At 33.6% G+C, this 19,670-nt stretch overlaps 1 long non-coding RNA gene across 3 annotated transcripts; it reads right to left on the reverse strand.

Moving 5' to 3' along the window:
• Positions 1-9,254: 9,254 nt before the first annotated feature.
• LOC114301533 (uncharacterized) lies at positions 9,255-16,342 on the reverse strand. 3 transcript variants are annotated; one of them, XR_014348864.1, is made up of 3 exons: positions 15,953-16,334; positions 15,677-15,820; positions 9,255-10,501 (listed from the first exon to the last, which is right to left on the reverse strand). It is a non-coding gene; the product is annotated as an uncharacterized LOC114301533 (long non-coding RNA). The 3 variants fall into 3 exon arrangements; XR_003643066.2 differs by lacking the exon at positions 9,255-10,501 and adding an exon at positions 10,508-14,922 and having other exon boundaries at positions 15,953-16,333; XR_003643065.2 differs by lacking the exon at positions 9,255-10,501 and having other exon boundaries at positions 15,353-15,820; positions 15,953-16,342.
• Positions 16,343-19,670: the final 3,328 nt, after the last annotated feature.

Consider the following 19,670-nt stretch of genomic DNA (forward strand, 5'->3'; position numbering starts at 1 on the left):
TTTAAAGAGCTTAAATTTCTTTGTGAAAAAAGAACTTTCTCTAAATATTACCCAAAAAAAGAATTACTGTCAATTTATCTTTTTTTCTTTTTTCTTTTGAGAAATTACAACAACAACAACAACAACAATAAATAAATAAATAAATAAATAAATGTTGAGTTTTTAATTTTATCAATTTAAATATAAATATTTCATTCATATTTTTTCTTTCTTTTTTTAAATTCCTATCTAAATTTATTATCCAAATACAGTCTTAATGTTTTTTGTCAATCGGATTCAATTGAGGACTTTGTTTACGAAGCATGTGACATGCGCTAATTGAACGGCAAAGTTGTATTTGAGTCTTTACATAGTTGTGGTTGTCTTCTCTGCATGGCACACCCAAAAAAAAAAATGTAAATAATAATAATAATTTTAATTAATTTCAAGAAAATATTGCATATATTATACATAATGTGACTAGATTCTCTCTCATTTCTCCTTTTATCTCCTTGTTTAAATCTCTCCCTTATTTACAATAAGAGTTCAAATATAATTCAATGGTACTATACATTATAAGTAGGTCTTATGATATGGGAGACACAAGATATGTCTCTTTAGTAATAAATACTTAACTTCTGAATTGATTATTTTATATGAAACACAAGATATATGTTTAGTTCTAAACTAAAAAGAGTGATGGCTACCTCGCCACATGGGATAAGAATCCCATGAGAGACACAACATATCTTTTTAGTACTAAAGTGTTTGTTAACTCTTAGTTTAAAAAAAAAAAAAAAAAAAAAAAAACCACATGGTTAGAGCAAAGTAACTCATTCTCACTATAATACCATATAAGACATAAGATATGTTTTTCTAATATAAAATATCTTGTCAAATGATTAATTCTTACCACAAATAGAATAGGAATCCCATGTCATACACAAGAAATCTCTTTATTAGAAGGAGCCTTGACAAATTATAAATTTTTATTAATAAAAATAAAGTAAAAGGAAAGATGAAAAATAAAAAGACCCACCATTATAACACGATTAGAGTTAGAATAACTTATCACTACCTTATAAAATGAGGCTAAAATCCCATGTGAGACACAAAATATATCAATTTTGTACTTGATAACTTCTCAAATAATTACTCTTATCACACAATACAAGATATGATTTCCATTGTAAGGCATGAGATATCTCTTTTGTATCAAATACCTTGTTTAACAATTAACTCTTTATGATCAAATTTATAAAAAGAAAAATCAAAAGGAAAAAATGGGGTCTCCTGATCACACTATTAGAATTGGAGTAACTCATCACTACTACATGGTACTGAGCAAAGACCAACAAAGATCCCATGTGAGATACAAAATATCTTATCAAATGATTGTCCTTTACTACATATGTGAGACATGAATTCAATTGTGAGACACAAGATATGTCTCTAGTACCACATGCCTTCCTAATTAACTCTTAGAGCATCTCCAATGCACTAGGCATATAATACTTATTAGTTAAAATGCCTAGTGTGATTCACTTTTTTCAATTCCAATGCACTAGGCATATGATTAGGCATTTTGGCTCAACTCATATTCACTAGCTACATGTAGCTAGCCTTCAACGCTAGGCAAAATGTATTCAGTCATTAGGATCATTTCCCTCCATCTTTGTTGTTGACGTGGCATTCTATAAAATTAATAGCATTTGGATAAATAGCTAAAATAAAGAGCATGATTGGAGTAAAAACATGAAATAGTTGATAGGCAAAATAAAATATATACTTTATAGTAATATTTAGATAGGTAAAATGCCTACTACCTTTGGAGATGCTCTTAGTGATGGAAAGAAAAAGAAAAAGAAAAAGAGGATCTCTTCCTACATCACAATCAGAGTTAAAGTAACTCATCGCTATCATACAATATGGGACATAAATTATTTTTTAAAAATAAAATATGTCTCTTTAGTATTAGATGCCTTGTCAAATTGTTAACTCTTAACAATCAAAACAAGTATAATAAAAAAGAAAAAGGTGGGAATCAAATATGCAACATTTCTCTTTAGTAAATTGTTCTCTTAGCTCTCTTACATTTTTGTTATAAGCGACTCATTGCTATTACACAATATGGGATAGGAATAACATGAGATATATCTTATCAGATACTTTGTCAAATTATTAACTTTTAGAGCATCTCCACCCAAACTTTTAAAATTTGGTGTGCCAAATTTTTTTGAAGACTCAGGTGGCAAATTGACATATGTCAATTTGATCTAGAAACTCTCCACAGAATATATCAAATCTATTATTCTATTATTTTAAAAAATAAAATTATTTGATTGGGTGAACTCAACATTTGACTTCAACAAGGACCATGTCAAATTTGATATGTTAAGTTCATGCCAAATGCTAATTTAGCATTTGACATATCGGGTGGATTTCATTCTTCATGTCAAAGTAAAATTATTGTCTGTCACGTTAAATTTAACATATTAGGTGGAGTTGCTTTTAGTGATCAAAACAAAGTAAAAACCAAGTACAATGAAAAAGAAAAGTACACAACATTTCTTTGGATTAGATGTTTCATTTGTTCTCTTCTCTCTTTCACAATTTTCTTCTAAACTCAATCTTCTACTTACAACAAAAACACATTTTAGTGACACTATAGTAGTTAAGGATACAACTCGAGCGGGTTCGGCTAGATTGAGAGATTATCCAAGCTCAGCTCAAGTTGTGTTGAGACCTGCTCAGACCGAATTGTAACCCGGAGTTGTCTTCCCAAGCCTGACCCAAGTTAAACTTGAATTACCCGAGCTGCCCGAATTGTACATGAATTTTAGATTTTTGTTTTTTTGGCATCTAAATTATTAACTTAGTAAAATTAGATTCTATTTACATTTTTTTTTAGAAAATCATTAATAATATCAAAACAAATAATTAATATAATGCAAGAGAGATGCGCTATGATAGTCATTACAACTTGTGAGAGAATAAAAAATGTAGGACTTTATGTTACTTGTATATATAATACATTATATATGATTTAATGATCTAAATTACTTTAATATCATGTAATGACTAATAATTTATATATATTTAATATTTTTATATATATCTATATATGTATAATTCGGATTTTGGGTTGCTTAAGTTGTTTGATGTCTTTGCCTAAGTCCGCTTAAATTTAATTCAGGTTTTTGAATTTTTCACAAGCTCATAACGAATTCAAAAATATATTATCCAAGCCCTAAAAAAATTTGGGTTCGGCGCGGGTTCAACCCGCCCAAGTTACATCCCTAATAGTAGTGGCATGTTTTTAGAAGATGCCACAAAAATAATACTTGGTGGCACGTTAAAGAAAAATGTCACTGAGTCACAAACATAAAAGGCTCTTGTGGCATTTCAATAAATAAGTGCCATATCACTACAACAAAAATTTAATTTAGTAACATCAATTTCATAGCATTTTATGAAGGAATGACACAAGAAATTGTTTTAGTGACACAAATTGGGAAAATTTCTAGATCAAGTTCATTGATCAAAAGTGTACACCAAATAGATTATGTATTATAGTTGAACCGAGTTTTTTTTTTTTTTTTTTTTTTTTTTTTTTTTTTTTTTTTTTTAAACTATGGGATACATTTGAACCAAGTTAAATGTTTTGTTAGTCAGATCTATATTTACGAACACAACATTTCATGAAGTCAGGAGCAAACTAGTGGAAAGAGAAAAAAAATGAAAATCATACATTTCATCATTAACAGTATTGATGCCTATTTCAAAATATATGTCTTGCTCTATAGTTATCATTTTATAATATTTGACTCAAAACTTTATTATAAAGCATGTGGTTTGTAGCTGTAGCACAATACATACCTTTGTATGCATTTTATAGAAATTAAGATTCACAATACTCAAACAAAATCATAGTAGAAAAATATAGCATACATTAGATAAGATAAATATAATATATTTTTTTTTGTACAAGGTTCATTGTCAAATCTATATAATATGACACAAGGGTCTTTGAAAATATTTAAAATGTATTAGAAACATATTTGGTTTGAATGGTCTAGATCTTCCCAAACAAAAAATTAACGTATTAGATCATTTGTTTTCCCACCCATAAACTCTCTGCTCTCTCTCCCATCAAAACTGTTAGGGAACATGGATGATTTTCCACAAATAAATCAATTGATAAAAATAAAAATAATTCAAAAAAATTAAATCAACAACGATACAAGAATTTTTGCATGGTTCTCTCAATGTGAGACACGTTCACAGAACCAAAATCCGATTTCACTATCAACCAAGAGTTTTCAAACGATTACAAATGAAACACGAATGGTCTCACAAACCACCTTTAAGTAAATTCCAAATAATCACAAATAAATAAGAAAGACCTCACCAGATAAATGAACAAATTGTAGAAGACAACCAAAACTATATCAAATCCGTGACCCAAAAAATCCTTTGAAGCACACATCACGTGACACAAAAATCTCACCCAAGCACTAGACCAACTCACAGATTGATTGAACAATCAAGTCTTGAAAAGCAGAGCACTATACGAAGCCACCAAGAAGCCACTGAGAATAATGGTGTTGACCAGCCAACAAACAATTGAAGACAAAACAGATTGGAACCAGCAAAAGAAGGAAGAGAGATTGGTTTAAGATTTTGGGGGACTTGCATGCAGATTTTGTACATATATATAGGCATGCAATTGCATATAGATTAGGCCTTCTTTTTTTTCTTCTCTTTTTTTCCTTTTGAGAAATTACAACAACAAAAAATTCTTTTTTAACGAATAAATCTTGAGTTTTTAATTTTATCAATTTAAATCTAAATATTTCATCCATCTTTCCCCTTTTCTTTTTCAAATTCCTATTTAAATTCATGATCTAAATATAATTTTATGTTTTTTGTCAATAAGATTCAATGGAAGGCTTTGTTAACAAAGCATGTGTTCATGACATACGCTAATTGAACATCAAATTTCTGCAAAGTTGTATTTGAGTCTCTACATAGTTGTGGTTATTTTCTACGGCATGGCACATGCAAAATAAACAAATTAATTAATTTCAAGAAAATATTGCATATATTATACATAATGTGACTAGATTCTCCCTCATTTCTCCTTTATCTCCTTGTTTAAATCTCTCCCTACCCCATAATAAGAGCTCAAATATAATTCAACGCTACAATACAGTATAAGCAGGTCTCATGCGATGTGAGGCACAAGAGATGTCTAATAACAAATACCGAACTTCTCAAATGATTATTTTATGTGAAACACAATATATATCTTGTTTCTTTAGTTCTAAGTTAAAAAGAGTGATGGCTACCTCGCCATATGAGACAAGAATCCCATGAGAAACCCAACATATGTTTTTAGTACTAGAGTGTTTGCAAGACGTGGATTCCATGTAAGACATAAGATATGTTTTTTTAATATCAAGTATCTTGTCAAATGATTAACTCTTACCACATAAATAGAATGTGAATCCCATGTCATACACAAGAAGTTTCTTTATTAGGAGCCTTGATAAATTATTAATTTTTAGTGATAAAAAAGAAAGAAAGAAAGTAATTAAAGGAAAGATGGAAAATGAAAAATGAAAAGACCCAGTTGTTAATACGATTACAGTTAAAATAACTATCACTACGTTATAAAATGAGACTAAAATCCCATGTGAGGCACAAAATATATCAATTTTGTACTTGATAACTTGCCAAATAATTAATTGTTACCACACAATACAAGATATGATTCCCATTGTAAGGCACAAGATATCTCTTATGTATCAAATGCCTTGCTAAACAATTAACTCTTAATGATCAAAAGTAGTAAAGGAAAAATCAAAAGGAAAAAATGGGGTCTCCTGATCACACTACATAGTACTTAACAAAGATCTGATATGAAATATAAAATGTCTTATCAAATGATTACCCTTTACTACACATGTGAGACATGAATTCAATTGTGAGACAAGATTCATCTCTTAAGTACCACGTGCCTTCCTAAATGATTAACTCTCAGTGATCAAAAGCAATAGAAGTAAAAGAAAAGCAAAAGAGAATCCCTTCATACATCATTATCAGAGTTAGAGTAACTCATTACTATCATATAATATGGGACAGAAGTTACCTTTGAGAAATAAGTTATGTCTCTTTAGTATTAGATGCCAGGTCAAATTGTTAACTCTTAATAATCAAAACAAGTACAATAAAAAAGAAAGAGATCGGAACCAAGTGTGCAACATTTCTCTTTATACTAGATGCTTCACTTGTTCTCATAGCTCTCTTACATTTTTGTTATGAGCTACTTATTGCTATTACACAATATTATGGGATAGGAATCCTTCTTGCAAGAAATTGCATTTTTTGCAACGCAACAAAATATGTTGCTAAAAGGGAAAACTCGTCAACAAAAAATTTCGCCGACACACAACTACATCGCCAACCAGTGGGTAAAAGTGAGTCGGCAAAACTTTTTGCCGACGAAATTATCATTGCGTTGATAAAAATAATTCCTTTAGCGACAAAAATAGTCATCGATAAAAGCCTTCATCTATCATCGGCAATTTACCTTGTGTTAGTAAAAGTAATTCAAATATGATAATTGTGTGAGACTTTTCTCGACACAAATTTGCATGGGCAAAAAATATACTTTTAGCAACAAATTACGAGTTGGCAAAAGTAAACTTTTGGCGACACATTTACATCGATAAATGTTGCCATTTGCCTACGAGTTGTTTGTCAAGAAAGCTTTACTTTTGGCAACGACAAATTTGCATTGGCAAAATCAATTAGAAATTATTTATATTTTCTATAGGATTTCTTTTATCAATGATTGATTGTGTCGCTAAGATTATAAAAATCATTGACATGTATAAACTGCATATATGATAATATTTTCTTTTTAAATGTTGCCCTGTGATTTGTTTTTCTTGTAACCTGTATATGACATACAAACAAATCTATATATAACAAACTATACAAACTAAACTTAAACGTTATACATCGTAACAATTACTAATGCAACCAAATTAATCTCAAATGCATTCCAATATCAAACAATCCCAAATTGCATTCAAATATCCAACAATACTAAACATAAGAATCCTAAAATGTGTCCAAATATCCATCAATCCCAAACATAATAATTCCAAAATATATTCAAATATTTAACAACCTATAAAATGAAACAAAGAAAATTTGATGTATAGAGAAATAGAGAGAATGAATTATGTATTATTGATTGATATATTGATGTTATTTTCTGTCTATTACAAATGGTTCCTTATATAGATGTAGGTGTAATGGATGGTGATAGTGGTGTAGTAGGTTAGGTTTAGTGGAGTAGGTGAGGTGGTAGTGGTGTAGTGGGTTAGGTTTAGTGGAGTAGGTGAGGTGGTAGTGGTGTAGTGGGTTAGGTTTAGTGGGTGAAGTAGGTGATAGGTTTTAACAGCCCCCCGCAAACTCAAGGGGGATTGGAACTAACCAACTTGAGTTTGGAGAGAGTAACAAAACAAGAAAATACATAAAAAATAAAAGAGGATAGGAGACACTGTATGGTCGTGTCAGACCGTTGTAGAAGACACTGTATGGTGGTGTCATAACGTTGTAGAGGACACTGTATGGTGGTGTCATAACGTTGTAGATGACACTGTATGGGGGTGTCATAACGTGGTAGAGGACACTGTATGGTGGTGTCAGACCGATGTAGAAGACAGTTTATGGGGTCATGTCGGACCGTTGTAGCAGACAATGTTGTGACAGTTGTTGTGACAGTTTACGGAGTCTTGCTGGACCCTTGTAGAAACTAACCGGAATCAATGTCGGGACAGTTTACAGAGTCTTGTCGGACCCTTGTAGAAACTAACCGGAATCTATGTCGGGACAGTTTACAGAGTCTTGTCGGACCCTTGTAGAAACTAACCGGAATCTATGTCGGGACAGTTTACAGAGTCTTGTCGGACCCATAAAGGAGCTAACCGGAATCAATGTCGGGACAGTTTACAGAGTCTTGTCGGACCCTTGTAGAAACTAACCGGAATCTATGTCGGGACAGTTTACAGAGTCTTGTCGGACCCTTGTAGAAACTAACCGGAATCTATGTCGGGACAGTTTACAGAGTCTTGTCGGACCCATAAAGGAGCTAACCGGAATCAATATCGGGACAGTTTACAGAGTCTTGTCGGACCCCTAAAAAATACACTGTATGATGGTGTATATAGGCTGCCCAAATATATATATATATGGATATATATAGTGAGCCCTCAAAAGTCGCGCCCTCAAAAGGCGCGCCCACTTTATCAAAAGATGTGCCATGAAAAGGCGTGCCAGTTTGTCGGGCGTCAAGAGGCGCGCGATGCGCGTGGCTGCCTCGGCTATATAACCAAGACTGAACCTGAGGCTGAGGCAGAGGCTGAGACAAAAAACCTGCGAATTTCTCTGAAAAACTCTTCGTTGTGCTGAGAGAGAGAGTCTGGAACACTCTGTTGCGAGAGATAGTCTGTAATACTCTGTTGCCCAGAAAATGGCCTCGTCTTCCCGGAGTCTGCTCACTCTCTTTCCAGACCTCAACGAGTCAACAAGAGAGAAAACTGGTGCGGTGGCACTGGAACCTCAACCAAGTGCCCCGGAGTTTGCTCCGTTGAACTTTCCGATGCGGTCTGTGGAGCAAAAAATGGCGGTGCAGTCGGATGTGGAGGCCAATCAGTATACGTTGAAGTCATGTGTGGAAACCATGACGGCGGTTACAAATCTGTCGCACCGGCTGCAGAGTAGGACAAATGAGGTGCAGCAGTTAAACTCCCAGCTGGCTCTGCTCCAACGCATGTATAAGGATGCGCGAGCAGAGATAAGCGTGCTAAAGGCAGAAAACAAGGAGCTGAAGCGGAAGGCCACCGTGATGTTCCGATTTGGAGGTCCGCCATATACTGCAGGGGAGGAGCAGGGGGTAGTGATCGTGCCCAGTGGAGTGGGAAACACGGAGGCAACACCGTCAAGGGCCGCCCAGGACGGAGGCAAGAAGAAAAGACCGGCGGCAGAGTAGAGAAGAAAAATCCCACCTGTGAATGTGGGTGTTTGTTTGTTTGTTTGTTTTTTTTTTTTTTTTTTTTTTGTATGTGGAAACATGGTGATCGGGGTGAGCCCTGACATGAATAAAATGAGTTTGGTGTGCAGATCTTCCTGCGTCTTTTTTTGTTTTTGTTTTTGTTTTTTGTTTTTTGTTTTTTGTTTTTTGTTTTTTGTTTTTTGTTTTTTGTTTTTTTGTTTTTTTGTTTTGTTTTTTTTTTTTTTTTAATAAAAGAAAAGAAAATTGAAGAGAAGTGTGTGAATGTGAAAGTAATAAAAAAATAAAAAAGAAATGGGAGATTTAAAGTTGTGGGCGGGTGTGTTGGTTGCTTTTCAAAAGATGGAGTAAAAAAGTTGAGTGGGGAACATGAGTGTGTGGAAAGAATGAAAAAGAAAAAAGGATGGGTTGGATTTGTACAAAATAATAATAAAATAAATGAGTGGAGAAGGTTGGAAAAGGGAAGAGAAAAAGAAAGAAAGGCAAAGTATTGGTTTGTTTTGGATTCCAAGTAACAATGGAGAGAAACACTCCGGTGAGGAAGCCTCACACATCCACTGCGTGCTCACGGCTTTGAAGAGACCCACTTTCCAGAACTTCGACCACTGCAAGCACTCCACCTTCTTCAGATGTCAATGCTGTTCTGCCCTCATCAAAACCCACTAAAGATTCCATAAGTGTGGAAGGTCCAGCCAGTACATCTCCACTTGTAGATACCATTACAGGGCCAACGACTAAAGCTCTAACTGGGAACTGCTTGAGACAGTGATGAAGAACCTTGACTATGCCAATGGAAGGAAGCATGCCTGTTCTCACAATATCAACATTCATGTCAAACAGCACGGACTTTAATTGCTCTGCAACAAAATCCTCGGGCACAATGTTCACACCCTGAACTCCAATGGTGTTCTGAGCAGTGACAGCTGTGATCACAGTGGAACAGTACACTCCACGGGCTGCACAAGCCTTGAGAGGGTTATGATTTGTATAGGGAAATGAAATCCGACGGGCGGTCAAGGCAAGGTTGCCGCCCGCCGGAAGGCGAAGAACACCAAGAGCTTAACCTATAGCTCTGATACCATGTAAAATTTGATGTATAGAGAAATAGAGAGAATGAATTATGTATTATTGATTGATATATTGATGTTATTTTCTGTCTATTACAAATGGTTCCTTATATAGATGTAGGTGTAGTGGATGGTGATAGTGGTGTAGTAGGTTAGGTTTAGTGGAGTAGGTGAGGTGGTAGTGGTGTAGTGGGTTAGGTTTAGTGGAGTAGGTGAGGTGGTAGTGGTGTAGTGGGTTAGGTTTAGTGGGTGAAGTAGGTGATAGGTTTTAACAGAAAATAAAATAAACGTCTGCACTATCAAATGACAAACTCTTATATCTTTAATGACCATGTCACTACCCAAATCACGAACGTCCATCACCAACCTTTCAATAAAAAATTAAAAACATGAGTATTTTATCAATGCATTAACTTCATAACTAATATATAAATTAGTTAAAATTAATTGAATTAGTTTCATTTCTAAGTGTTTATTTTGAAACTAAGAGTCTTGTGCTTATTCCATGAGTTTCTACAAGTCATTTATGTCCTTAATAAAGAGCTCAAACCAATTCCTGGGCATTTTCATAGCTATTACACAAATTTTCCCTTCGAATGCCAATTTTTTAGTCGAAGTGTTCAAAAAAATACAAATTTGAGCATAATTTTGAAACTAGGACTCTCATGCTTGTTTTGTGAGTTTTTATAAGTAACTTTTGTCCTTACTAAGGTGTTTGAACCAATTCTTGGGTATTTTTATGGCTAATTCACAATTTTGCCTCCGGATTTTAATTTTCAAGATTAAGTGTTACAAAAGATGCAAATTTGAGTTTAATTTTAAAATGGGGAATCCTGTGAATGTTCCACGATTTTCTACATTTTAATCCTTACTAAGTTATTTATACTGATTCCTAGGTATTTCTGTGGCTACTTTATGATTTTGCCCTTCAAATGCCTATTATCAAGCATAAATGTTCAAAAAAAAAAACGGTTGAGCTTAATTTGAAAGCTGGGAGTCCCATGATTGTTCCGTGAGTTACAACAAGTTATTTTATGCTTACTACCGTGTTCATACTGATTTCCAGGCATTTTGGGGTGATTTCTTGATTTTTCCCTCTAAATGCCAATTTCTTAGTCTAAGTGTTTAACAAATGTAAGTTTGAGCTTAATTTTAAAATGGGGAATCTTGTATTGTTCTATGAGTTTGTACAAGTTAGTTTTATCTTCACTAAGGTTTTTGTATTGATTCATGACCATTTTTGTGGCTGTCGCATGATTTTCCCCTCCAAACGCTTACATTCAAGACTAAAGTGCTCAAAAAATGCAAGTTTGAGCTTAATTTAAAAACCAAGAGCCATGTGCTTACTTCATGACTTTCTACAAGTTACTCTTATCCTTACTAAGATGTTCCTATTGATTCTCAAGTATTTCCATGGCTATTTCACAATTATGCCCTTAAAATGCCTATTTTCAAGCTTAAGGTGTTATGTTTTACAATGCTTAAGACCTTAAACCCTGCTGCCTCTGTTTCAGAGTAAAGCTAAAAGCACCAAACAATACTTAAGACTTAAACCAACAACATCAAACCTGCAATATAAGCACCACAAATCAGCACCCAAAAAGACAACAACCAAACCAACTTATTTAATTGTAGGTTGTTAACACATGTTATTCAAGTTAAATAAAATACATCAGTTTAATTAGTATTAAATTTACCCCTATTTCAACGTATTAAATTTAAACTACGTTGGTAGAATTCACTAATGTCATTTTGAGTAATTGAGGTGGCAGGCATTGGAACAAATTTCTCTAGCATATGAAGCAATAAGATCAAGATTTGATAATTGTAAAGTTGATTCTATAATCTTCACAATACATACAAGTGTGCTATCAATTTGCATTTGTATAGACACATGTAATTTCATAAATAAAATTCAGGACAAAAGAACAAAAAAGATTGATAAATATTGTCAAAGACATAGATTGGTACATCAATTTGACACCAGAGTTTGCATCTAGCTTGTAATATTTTGAAGTCTAAGAAACATACCAGTGAATTAGTGATAAAGTTTGTCTCTTCCACGAAATGCTAACACTTTCCATTCTCATTGCATACTCTTTCACACTATCAACTTATTCATTTACTGACATCCAGTCCTGCTTGGCATGCTGGCACTTTTCTTTCATAGGCTTCTGACAAGCAGAAAATAGTTGCTTTGCAATTGCAATAGGTGTTTCAAGCTTAAGCTTCATTCTTTCTGTTAGCCCCAAGGTTACTCAAACTTGATTTTCTATTGATTTTGATTTATGACGAATATTTTATTCTTCTAATTATTTGAATTTTTCAAATTAATATTTGTACTTCATGATTCTAATTGTTTTGAGACTCTAGAATATATGTTTCAATAACTTTTTGGGTTATCAAAAATATAAGCACTAGCTCTTGGTTGCAAAAATCTATCTTTGTCTAACACAGGTCCAAGGGTAGTCACTAGAATAATCCTCAAATGTTAAGTGTTCTAGAACAGAGGGTCGACGCCAGAAAAGCAGGGGTCGACACCAGGGAAAAGCTAGAAAAATAATTAAGTGTTCCAGATGCAAGGGTCGACACCATCAGCAGCAAGGGTCGACACCAAAAAACAATATAAACTCCAGTTGTAAGGGTCGACACCAACAGCAGCAAGGGTCGACACCAAAAAGCAGTATACACTCTAGTTGTAAGGGTCAACACCAACAGCAGCAAGGGTCGACACCAAAAAACAGTATACACTTCAGCCGCAAGGGTCGACACCAGGAACACATGTAACTCAACTCAGGAAAGAAAAATCAGAGCAAAAGGTCAACACCCAACTTGCAGAGGTCGACACCTTTATGTCTGGGTTGAATAAAACCTAGCCACCATCTTCCAACTCAAAGAGGGTCTCTGTGACATCATCATCAAACATATATTATTCTAATCAAAAGGAACTTTGGGATAATATTTTCTGACTTAATGGAGGGAACATTCTCCACTCACACCACTCCCAAGATCAGAAAAAGAAAAAGCTTGGAGACAACATTATATCCCTCCACCATTGGTTTTTCTCCCAAGCATGGGCATCACTTCCTTTGAGGAAGCTCCATCTCCAATGGTCAGATAACAGCCTGTACCAGCCATGCTCCATTTACAATGGCTGGAAACCTGTTCCTTGCCCAGCTCCAACAGGTAATAAACCCACGTGGGTGTGTTTTCTCTTCTTCAAGAGACAAGTCGAATGGAGGCTATAAATCGGGATTGTTTCTAGATCTGAAAAGGGCCAGAGAAAAGGAGATACAACTGCAACTACACTAAGGATACTATTTTTTTTAATCTCTGAGATTTCACTTGTGTTCTTCCATTTTCAGATCTAAGTAAGTCCAAAAACTTACGTGAGAGCTTACACTTTCATAATCCATCTTTTGAGAGATTGTAATAGTCAAAGAGGACAGTTGAACATTTTCTTCTAGTTTCTTAGTTTCTGAGTGAAACATTTGTTAGTGAGGCATTTTGTTGGGTGAGTTCCTCAACAGACTGAAGTAAGTCCTTTTGTAAAAAACCTCAAGTTGGAAGAGCTTGGTGGTGCATCGATTCATAGTGAAGAAATTCTCAAGAAAGATTCTTGAGGAGTGGACCTAGGTCGGTGAGCCGAATCACTATAAATCTCTGTGTTAAGTTCTTCTTTCCTATTCTTTTTTCTTTCTGTTAATCATTTGATTATCTGCTGCATTTACTTACATAAGATCTTTTGAACCATACTTTTGGATCAATTTTTTTAATTATCCAATTCAACCCCCCCTCTTGGGTTGCTTTCCTGTTCAACACTTTCAATTCTTGTACTTGTTGACCCATCTAAAAAGCTATACAAAAAATTTGGCAAGCAACCAACAAAGCAAAGTAGAAAAAAAAAACAAAACAAAACAAAAAATACAAGCAACAGCCCAATAAGACCAAAAAAAAATTTTTAAAAATAAAACACCCCTGTTGTTACAGATTCTGCTTCAACTTTACAAAACACACGAGCAATATTGCACTCCCATTTATGATACAAATATTCTGCAGATACACAGTACTTTTAAGCTTTTGCCTCCAAGCCAACCACACAATGGATTTGACTTTGGGTGGAGAGACATTGTGCCAAATCGTTTTGGCAATAACTCCAATGTCATTAGGATGAAGATTAAATTTACACCATCTATACACTGATGAAACACTAAAACAACCAGAGTTTTCTACCCTCCAATATAAAGCATCCTCCTTATCAGATCTAAGTGCACAAGCAGAGAGTAACATGTTAACTATGCTGACCATAATTCTTTTTCCCAATCCCTCAACTCTCTACAGAAGCCCAGTAGCCAATCAGGTAAATCACTTCTAAGGTTGCGTACCTCCTTTACTAATTTGTGCCTATCAATTGAAAGTCTACAACCTTGGAAACACCTCCTTTAGACACCTATCTCCAATCCATTTATCTTTTCAAAACAAAGTCCTGGCGCCATTTCCAATCTGTGTTTGAGTATTGCTCACAAAAAAAATTATAAAGTTCAGGTCTTAAGCTCCCCACAGATAGGATGTCCTCCCAGATCCTAGAATGGGCATCAAATCCCTCAACAGGTGGGTACCACCTGCTCCCTTGGAGATTGTACTTACCACAAACTATTTTCTTCTACGACACCTTATCTTCATTGCCAAATCTCCACCAATTAAGAGTTGATCACATCACATAAATAATTGATCTCATCACAAGTAACCATACAAAGATCCCAAAGGAAAACCAAAAAGAATTATATTCTGAAAAAAAAAAAAAAAAAAAAAAAAAAAAAAAAATTCAAAAAGAATTTAGATTTTAAATAGTTGAAGTTTAAAGCAGAGAAATAAATAGAAATGTTGGATTCCAATATTTGGTTTAACTATTGCCTACAAAGCCCCAAGTAAATCTTAAGATTTGTTTGGAGTTCAAGTCAGCACATAGAGCACATGCACCTAGTACATAGTGAAGCCTTTTGTAACCATTTCCTATGATTTAAGAATAGTAACTAAATTTTCAAAAAATCAGATTACTAACCCAACAACCAAAAAAAATAAAATAAAAATGATCTTTAATTTAGCTTATTGAACCTTTACAAGAGGATGTCAGAAAACAATTTCATCATGGTAAACACTATTTTAATACTATATATTAAACTATACACTTTAACGCATTTATGTAAAGAGGTGTGTAGACTTAAAAATGTTTTTATAAACATTTATATAGGCTTTAGTATTGTCATATCAAACAATTCTATACATTTCCAAAAAATATTATCGTCTCCCTAACGTTTCCAAGTGACCTAAAACAACACACCGAAACTAAATTTTGATTTGTATGAAGGCATAATTAGCATGATATTGGGGAAACAGTAAAAGATGAATGGATGATTCACTTGTATATTTAGGCAGAGGCATCATAAGTAGTCATAAACTGTTGTCCTTGCACTGGTAAACTATTTACTACCCTCGATAAACTACTGAACCATATGTATAAGTTCTTGTGTTACAAAATCACCTTAATATTTTCTTCAATCATGTAGGGACACATTCCCATAGCAGGTCAACCTAGGAAGTACCAATCTTTTGGTTTATTCATGGTGATCCACTGTTAGTCGACAAGCCCTGTTAATTTAACAACACTTCAAATTGAACATGAATTCTGAAAAAACAAAGAAGGAACAGATTGCATCAATCGATAAAATGATACAGAGAAAAATTCAAAAAAATAAAAAAAATAAAGCCATAAATTGATTAGCGAACAGGGGCTAAATTTCCAAATCGAAGATAGTACCTTCAAGATTCATACTGGTCGTATTATTGTGAGCGAGAGATAGAGAGAGCGAAGAGACCGATCAGTGTTTGTGAAGGGGCTAGGACAAATATAAGGAAAAGTGGGGAAAAAAAATTATAAATGTTAGGGTTTACTGAGAGAGAGAAACAGGAGGATATACAAACCAATTATTATGGAGAGGCCAGTGATGACGAGAAGCCATGCTCACGGCGGTGGTGACAAAAGGAGAGAGATGAGTTGCGCGAAGGTGGGGAGAACTAAGGAAAGTGATGAATCTCACGCAGTAAGTAGAGTTGAGCGTGAAAAGAGAGAAAGAGAGGGAAAACTGAAATCAGAGGCACCAATGAGACAGGGTTTTGAGGGAAATTTGAACATTGGGGAATTTGGGAGGGGGGTAAAAGATTGAGGTCCTGTTTGGTTGATTTTTTTTTTTTTTAAATGAATTTTTGAATTTTTAAAAATTGTTTAGTTTCAAGTTTTTGGATTCAATTTTTTAAAAATTGAGTTTTTTTTATTTTTAGTGAATATTTTTAAAATTTTAACTAATTTTTTTCATTTTTTTAGATACACCTTACTCAGATGTATCTAAAAAATAAAATATTTGTTAAAAAATAATAAATATATACGAATATAAAAAATGTACTGAATTCTCATAATTTTTTTTATATATTTTTAGTATTTAGTGAATATTTTTTCACAAATATTATACTTTTAAAATTTATTTATGTTTGGTGTATCTAAAAATTTAAAAAAAATGCTTAGAATATTAAAAAAAATTAGTGAAAACAAAAAAATATGAAAAATAAAAAAAAAATTAATTTTCTGAAAAGTGAATACTGAAAATCCAAACCAAACAAGTTGATTATATCCTTCGAAAAATTATATAAAATTGACAAGTATGGTAGCTTTGATTTTTTAAATTTTTTCACGAAACTAATTTTTAGTCTTTAAAAAATAAATTTGAATCAAGTTTCGGAAAATCAAATCGAACAAGGCCACCACCTCAACTTTGGAAAGAATTTTGATTATCTTAATTTGGTTATGTCAACTTTGAGTTTTGTGGGCTCATTTTGAGATTGATTTCGGCGATCTGAACTATTCACTTTTTACAATTTATTGACTAGAATATTCATTAAAAAAAAATCAAAATAATCAGATATTGGTAACTATATGTTTAAAACATATTTAGATGGACCATTTGAGAGAATCGAAACTCCTTTAGAAAGTTTTAATAAAAACGTAAGTCATGAAACCATCTTGTTTCACTAACAAAACTTTTGCCAACGTATATTTTGTCGTCGCTAAATATTTAACTCTTTGCCCACACCAACTTATTGTCGCCAAAAGTAAACAAACTAATAGCAACACTTATCGTGTTGCCAAAAAATAACCCTTGTCGCTAAAATTTTTGAAAATTTGGCCTCAACCAATAATTTTGGCTCCGGGTGAATGTTATGTTTTTTTAGTGATGGTAGTAAATTGCGTCGTTAAATGTTTACTTTTAGCGACGAAATTGATTACTATGTCACCAAAAATATTCTTTTGGCTATGAAAAATTGGCAGTCACCAAAAGTAGTTGCCAAAAGTGGAATTTCTTGTAGACATGAGTTATATCTCTTTAGTATTAGATACTTTGTCAAATTATTAACTCTTAGAGCATCTCCAACGGTGCATTACTTTTTTCACCAAATTTGATTAAAATTTTGGGTAAAAACTCAGTTTGATATCACCTATTCCAACGGAAAGATTTTGCTTTTCATCAAATCACAGGTCGACCGGGTGGACGACCAGGGGGTCGAGCGGCTGGTCGACCAGCTAGTGTAATCTCATCCCCTCTCTCTTTGTCTCTACATAATTGATGGTTTTTCACTCTATCTCTCTTTCCACTCTCTTTCTAAAAAAATATTGAAGTACATAATTTTGTGATGGAAGGGGATAAGGATAGATCGTCTCTCTCAAAATCTCTTTCTGCTTGGTGTCAGAACCAAAAAAAGAAGAAAAACCAGTAAAGGCCAAAGACAAAGCAAACAAAACCCATAACAATGTATGTAAATTGAAATTCATGTTCATTTATTTTACAGCATGCCCAATTTAGATTTCTTCCAAATTTTATTTATTTTGAGTCTTTTCTGCAAGTGGTATAGTTGATAGATTTGTCAAATGCCCATTTCAGATTTAACTTGATGTTTCTTGGGTCTTTTAGATTTGTTGAATATCCATTGTGAACAATTTCTACAACTTGAAGCTCCCATTGTTGCGGGGTTTTCAAAGAGAGAAAGTGAAGCATTTGGTACAAAACAACTCAGACAATTTACAATCTGATCTTCATAGAAACGAACCTTTTTCACAGCAAGTTTCACACACACACACACACACACACACACACACACACACACTCACTCACTCTCTCACTCTCTCTCTCTCTTCAATTTGGTCTTTAATCATTGTTTCCTGGTAAAGAGGGAAAAGGGTTGCATTGTTTTTCTTCAAGTAACCGGACGATTGCTGGGATAACAACCCGGATGTCCGGCTGGTCGTCCTATGGGTCTATCCACAACGGTCCTACACAGTAAAATGGTGAAAGGTGAGCAGATCCTCATTTTGGTGAACGGTTTGGCCTGTTCTCAATTTGATATCGATCTGGTGAAACTGTTGGAGATAAAAAAAAAAAAAAAAAAGTGCATTTTTTCACCAAATTCAAATTTGGTGATGAATCTAATGCAACATTGGACATGGCGTTAGCGATCAAACCAAATTACAAACCAAGTATATGAAAAAAAACAGTATGCAACATTTATTCATCTGTCCTCTTCTCTCTCTAACTCAACCTTCTTCCAAGTACTCAGTAATTTAAAAAATTAAAAGATAAAAAATTAAAAAAAAAAAAAAAACACCTCTTTAAACTACTGCATGCTTGTTTTATTTGTATCACACCCAACCACAAATTGGAATAAATTGACATGGAAATTCATATATCCAGTGATAATATTGCACAACACAAATTGGTGAAATTCTAGATCAAGTTCATTAATCAAAAGTGTAAGTCAAATAAAATTCAGAAATAGAATTTTTATGTATTACATTTGAACTGAGTTTTTTCTCCTTCCTTTTTTTATTTTATTTTATTTTTTTATGGGATACATTTGAGCCAAGTTAAATGTTTTGTTATTCATATTTACATTTACAAACACAACATTTCATCTATATTTTATATGGTCAATAGAAAATTAGTGGAAAGAGACAAAAATGAAAATCATACCTTTCATTAAAAGTATTGATGCCAATTTCAAAATATATATGTCTTACTCTATAATAATCATTTTATAATATTTGCAAGGGTGGACTTAGGGCTAGGCATTAGTGGCTGCAGCCCAGCCCAAAAATTTAAAAAATTTGTGGAAATTTTTTTTCCCAGCCCAGCCTCCCAACCTCTTCCAGCCCAGTCCCAAATAAGGGCTTATAGCTTTTTTGTTTGTTTTTTAGATAGGTAGCCCAATAGTAGCCCATTACTTACCCAAAAAAAATAGATAGATAGCCCAATAGGTTTGTATTTGTTTAAAGAACAATTCTTCCAAAACAATCCTCACATCTTCCAGTAGATAGGCAGCGACCCTCTCTCCGTCGTCTCTAGCAGCCTGCAGCAACTCCTCTTTCCTAACATTTTTTGTAAGTGTAATTAACCAATTATTTTATTTCATTGGTTGAGAATGGATTTGAT

The sequence above is a fragment of the Camellia sinensis genome, chromosome 13 (assembly GCF_055761805.1).
Source record: "Camellia sinensis isolate YWXY chromosome 13, ASM5576180v1, whole genome shotgun sequence".
NCBI classification, from domain to species: domain Eukaryota; kingdom Viridiplantae; phylum Streptophyta; class Magnoliopsida; order Ericales; family Theaceae; genus Camellia; species Camellia sinensis.